General features: G+C 43.6%; 1 pseudogene; it reads left to right on the plus strand.

The window, feature by feature from the left end:
• The first annotated feature begins 2283 nt into the window (after positions 1 to 2283).
• On the plus strand, positions 2284 to 3305 carry LOC144179712 (uncharacterized; annotated as a pseudogene).
• The last annotated feature ends 2618 nt before the right edge of the window (positions 3306 to 5923 follow it).

A 5923-nucleotide genomic window follows, 5' to 3' on the forward strand; every position in this document is an offset into this window, starting at 1 on the left:
CTGGTCGGTTAGAGTGGTAGCAGCGATGGAACACCGTCAACGCTGACACTGAGTTGTTTCGCTGGGTTCCCAGCGTGCTCGCTATACCGCGCTGCTTTTCTCCGCCCAGACGACTCGCCCACATCGTTACCAAACATGGTCGTTTCCCACATTATTTCCAAAGGATTGACTTGCTCCCCGAAAACAGGTGTTTTTGTGGACGGCTTGCCTCTTCAGTGAGCCACTACCTCCAGGATTGTTCTATAGGGCAGCCAGGACTATAACACGACTTCAACATGTCGTCCGCTTGCCCCTATAACCTCCACATCTTAGACTAGCCTTGCACATTTCTCGGGCCGTGCAAATACTCATCGAGCTCGTCGACTTTGTGAGCAAGAAGATGCCGGACGTTTCGCGCTCATGAAATGGGCTCCGAAGTGATGTGTGGTGTTTGGGGGTGTAGTTCACGTCTCCGTGATTGTCGGGCCCCATTTGCGGCCTCTTCTAAAGGAATTTAAGGTGATGTGGGTGATTGCTACTTGTGATGAAGTTGACAGCTTCTGCTCATCCTCAGTTCTGAGCGGAGGTGCTGTTTTTCGGGGTGTGCTTCCCTGTAGCCGGACTGTGTAGTGGAGACAGATTGTGGGAATTTGGAAATACGGATACTGTCTTTAGCACGCAGCTGTGAGGGTTCGAGTTTAGGACCTCTTCAAACTGCAGTGTTATGCTCCTGTGCTGTTTTCGGGTTGTGATTTTCATGTATTTCGGTTTTTAAATTATCGAAGAATGGGTTTTTTCTGAAATTTACATTTTGGGCGAGTGCCCCTGTTCATAGTTTTACTCGTGTGGGTGTTGTTTTCCACTTTTTCATCCTTTTGGCAGGGCGGGGACACGGAAAGGAATTGGAATTGGTCGTCTACCATGGAGCCAATGAGGCGTGACAACCTTTTTAGAACGGTCTGCGCAGGCGAGCTGGGCTTAACCCATCTCGTTGTGCAGCAATTATATTTGCTAAAAAAAAAGAACCGTGCAACTATAGTTGCACGGTTCTTGTTTTTTCGGAACTTCCTCCACCTTGTTATTCGCGCTTATTTGCCAGTTAACCTCGCCGATGTTTTGCCTAATCTTGTTGTCTCATCATTGTTTTCGACCAGACCTTGTGTGTGAGGGTTTATACAGGGAATGTACACTTCCATACGTTTTTTGTTGGTTCGTTTTTCGCCAGATTATATGTTCACTGTGTCTTGCGTAGAACTATACAAGGACATAATCTCCATGCTTTTCCCAGCACCACTGTGTAGAACTTTATTCTAACTTCTCTGGACAAGATGTGCTTTTACGTGTCCGTAAAACGTCGCTTTCATCCTCAACAATAACGTTCTTCTTCAAACTGCACAGCGAAACCTTGCCTATTACGAGGTGGCTGCACAACCGGAACATTTTTGCGTCTTTTGTGAACTGTTGCCTGTGCGATGGACCAGAAACAATTGATAACTGCTTCATAACTAGTAAAGATGCCATGCTCTTTTGGGATGTCCTCCAAAGGACTCTTAAGAAGGATTTTGAATTGACTCCACATAGTATACGGTATCTTGTATCACCCGCAGACGGTGACGCGCCATATAGTTGTTTTTTTAATCGTGATGCATATTTTATGAAATTCTTCCAGGTCGCATTTCTGCCAAATGATCATTAACCTTAAAGATGTCTTCGACCAAAATTATTCTCACCTTGATTGGTATCCCTTGCTTTAGTTGTTCACTGTTGCCCCTTTTTAAGCCAAATGTACGCAATTGTTTATTGTGTTTAGTTTTGTTTTTTAACACGAAAGTGTTTTATTCCCGGATACACCAAGATTTCGCTGACGTCATATCCGTCATGGAAATGACGCGAGTACAACGAATAAAGAGGCCTGTAAAGGGTGCACCCCTGCACATAGGGTCTACTTGCGGGGAAGAAACCTTTAGTACTAAAGACTGCGTTATACTTGGGTTGTTCGTTTTGGGGTTTTATATTTTAGCCCCAAAGTGTTTTATTCGGGATACACCAAGATGTCACTGGCGTTATATCCGTCACGGGTATAACGCCACTACACCTTTGTCGAAGCGACCCGGCAGCAGGACGTCGCTCGCCAAGCACACCCACAAGACAGCCGCTGACCCGGAAATCATGCTCAGCTGCAGATTTCGCTGCACATTTCACTTTTATGTTTTACCGATTCCTATGCCAGAGAAATCAACCACAGTTTTTATCTCGTAACCAACGCATTTGTTATGTGTACATTATTTGTAATATGTGCTGTAAATGTCACTTCCTACATTGACCTGTGGTGCAATAAATACCGTGTCTCCAAACGTCGTCTCCAGACTTGTTTATATTCTGCAGGTCCTTAGGTGCGCACGAAAAAACGTTCAAGCATTTCACAGAGTGTTGGCTACCTTCGTATGGCGATCCAAGTGGGAGCCCATGCGCCGCGATAACCTCTTCCTCCCGTTGAGGTCTGGTGGTGTTGGATTGGTGCATTTGTTTGTACACCAGCTCGTTTCGCGGTTCTTTTTTATCAGAACGGCTGATCATCCGTTTTTAAAATTTTTATTCAGCATAAATTGAGTGCTCATTTGCCTTTTTTATTTGCTTCAACTCACCCCGCGAATCCTAGGCCGCTTTGGGGCTTTCTGAAAGAGGTTGCTGACACTTTCAAGTTTCTTATTGTGCGTTTTTCTCTTTAGTATTTGTACGGTCTCTCAAGGAAAGAATTGACGGGGATTTTAATTGAAAGTTTATTTCTAGTGCCCATTTACCGTCAACCATATCTGATGTTTTTAGATGACAGTGTGTTGAAGCGGGTCAAGAAACTGTGCATCCAAGCGGCTGCAAAAACTTTCTTTTATAAGTTGCACACATCAACGTTGCCTGTTAAAACATGGCTCGATAGTAAAGGTGTATATGTGCCTTGGTCTGTTAACTGTCGCTTGTGTAACGAGCCGGAGACAATTGATCACTGCTTTGTTTTATGTCGGGATGCTGTGTTTTTTGGGGATGTTCTGCAGCGGACTCTTAAAAAGGACATAGACATCACCCCTTACAGTATACGATTCCTGCCAGTGATGAAGAACTGTTCCGTGCCATATGACCTTTTCGGGCTGATAGGATTGTTTAGCCTATGGAAGTGTCGCATGATTGACCGCCATGCCGAGGAACCTCATGGAACTAAGTCAATTTTTCGCGAAGAATGTGCGCTTGTGTACAGTGTCTATGCGGCGCAACCGCAGCCGCCGGACTGGTTGCATCTTCTTGAAGCGTGTGTGCGCCTGCCTGACTTTTAAAATGTATTAGTGAATGTACCGTTATTGTAGTTAGGGTGGGACTTTAAACTATTCGGGCTAGTTTCCCATGCAATAAACAATAAAGAAAAAAAATACCGCGTGGGAAAAAAAAATGCGGCGATGGCACAGAGGTGGTGCATCGGGCTGGTACTGTGGAGACCCGGGTTCAAATCCCATCCGACCACACTTTTTTTTTTTCTTATTTACGTAGGCCTACTGTTTGCAGTGGTGACGATCTTCTTGACCGGACAACGACGACGTTTTTTCGCATATTGGGGCACATAAAACGGTAACCTTAATTTTATACCCTCCGGATGGATTTGGCATGTTTTAATTGCGGAGAGTAAAAAAGAGCCCAAAATGTGCAAGCTGTGTAATTTTGATAAGAATTCTTTAAAGCAACGAGGTTTTACTTCGTTAAAATTATCCAGTGAAATTGCGAAGCAGCCATAGACCGGGGAATCAAGCCCGCTCTCATAGAAATACCCCACCGTATGTGATTGACGCTACACTACAGTGTCCAGTGCTGTGCCCAATCCAATGTCCAGTACAGAAACATACGCGTGAGAAACTGACTGAATGATAGCATGTTTCACTGAACAGTAACTGACTTGCCCGGCTAACCGCTAGCCGTGAAGCCTCAAGTTGAAGCTTGGAGCTTGTTGAATGTGCGGTACTGGTGGCGGTCAACTACCGTAATACGATAACAATAGCAACCGTTTAACTATGGCTTCTTGGAAAATCCCCTCGGTCGACGAAACCGGTTATGACGTTGAGTAGTCTGACCGCTGACTGCCAAGTGGACGCGTCGGCGGAAGGCACAGTTATTGCGGCTAAGCATAAGCTTATTTGTCACTCTCTGGCGTCCACGGAGATGGGAATGAAATTTATCATGATGGTTAGGGTGAAATTTTGTACAACAATGAAATCTCTTTCAGTTTTCCAAGAAAAAAAAAAAGAAGAAGAATGACCACATAAAAGTTCTGAAACTTTCGGCATCAAGTGGGCTTATTCGAAAACCTTGGTTTACACATATATATTGGTTGCCTGGCTCATTAGTTGACAGAATAAGTATTTTGTTGATCTCAATGACTGAGCAACTGAACGATTGGTTTACATGATAATTGATTGATTTGTTGGTAGGTTGATATGCCGACAATTTATAAAATTTTATTGAACTTCTCACTTCATCAAACCTTGGCAACCCCTTTTTCTTGGCGCGTGCTGTTCCATAGATACGTCTTTCCACGAGCGTCAACAGCCTGTACATCAACTCTTCTGCCAACATAAAGCCCGCCATACATCACGAATACAGCAATCACGGTCTTGCAAGCTGCCGCCGTAAAAATTATTGCGGCATATTTCACGCACAAATTAAAGCGGCGGCAGTGGCAGCATCAGACCGACCGCCTCATTCACGGCGCATTGAACTGCAGCCACAAGGGAAGGCAGCCTTCGCAACGCGAAGATTCAACGTGACGAATGGAAGCAATAAATTCTCACGTCGGGGCGGCTGCCTCCTAGCCGGCGTTGTATCCTCTGCTTAAGCGGGGCGTGAAACGGATTAATTATATATAAGGGCCAATATATTGAGTCGTGACCAAGATGTTTCCGATCCCATTTGTTAACCGTTTAAATGCGCCCGGTTTTAGAAAGGCCGCGGGGCTCGTAATACGGTCTTCGCAACTGAAGGATATATCAGCTAATTTCAGGGCTGGTGAACTTGACATCCGCGCTTAAGGGCACAGGGTAAGCCCTATACTTCCCATGCATTTTTGGCCATATTGAGGTACATTTTTCTCGGCATCTAAGAAAGGTATCTACATAACGTATATATCATTTTCTTTCAAATTTCGTGCTCTTTTAACTGTACTAGAATTATAAACATTCGTTAAAAAATCAGTTTTTTATAATTTTTTGTTCGTTAGTACCTAAATTTTGGCATTATTTTAGTATTAAAAGTTGTGTACCAAAAAAACTGTTACGTGCATATTTTTAATTCTAGTACAGAAGGTGTGACAAGTTATGTAGATGACAGGGGGGAAAAATCAGCTCGTTGTCTTGGAAGATATAGGAAATAATGGTACCTATGTAAGAAAAAACATTGTTTTGAGATAATCGAGTTTAAAGTAAAAAAAGAGGTGAAAGACAATACTTTTTTGCCATAAACACCACTGGAGCCATTTATTTAAAAAGCACCAGCTTCATAATCACTGTCAAAGTCATTTTACTTGCTTTTCACCCGGTCGTCTGTCCTTCCTTGACTATTTTGTGCACCATCGTACAGATCTGTTCACAAAGTATTTTGCTTGTGGTCAACCTCTTTAAGCCACTTGATGGTGGTGCTGCGCCCAGATTTTGGTCTGAATGATTTCAAAATGCTGGCTCATGCATTGCTTTATCATTTAATGAAAGAACAGCATCCAATGTTGCAATCATTAGAGTTTGAAGCCCAAAAAAGATGTTTTTTGTGCGCAGCTTCAAAGGGCAAATGTGGAAAAAACCTGCAACAGGTTCTTTGGATTTCCCTCACTGAAAAATCAGCTATGCAATGGTTGCCAAGCAATTTCCTAATAGAGCTGGTTCCAGAAAAGCATTTTGATCTGAAACTGTAAGTT

This window comes from Haemaphysalis longicornis, unplaced genomic scaffold (genome assembly GCF_048455015.1).
Source record: "Haemaphysalis longicornis isolate Haplotype H1 unplaced genomic scaffold, Haemaphysalis longicornis Haplotype H1 scaffold_4, whole genome shotgun sequence".
Lineage (NCBI taxonomy): Eukaryota > Metazoa > Arthropoda > Arachnida > Ixodida > Ixodidae > Haemaphysalis > Haemaphysalis longicornis.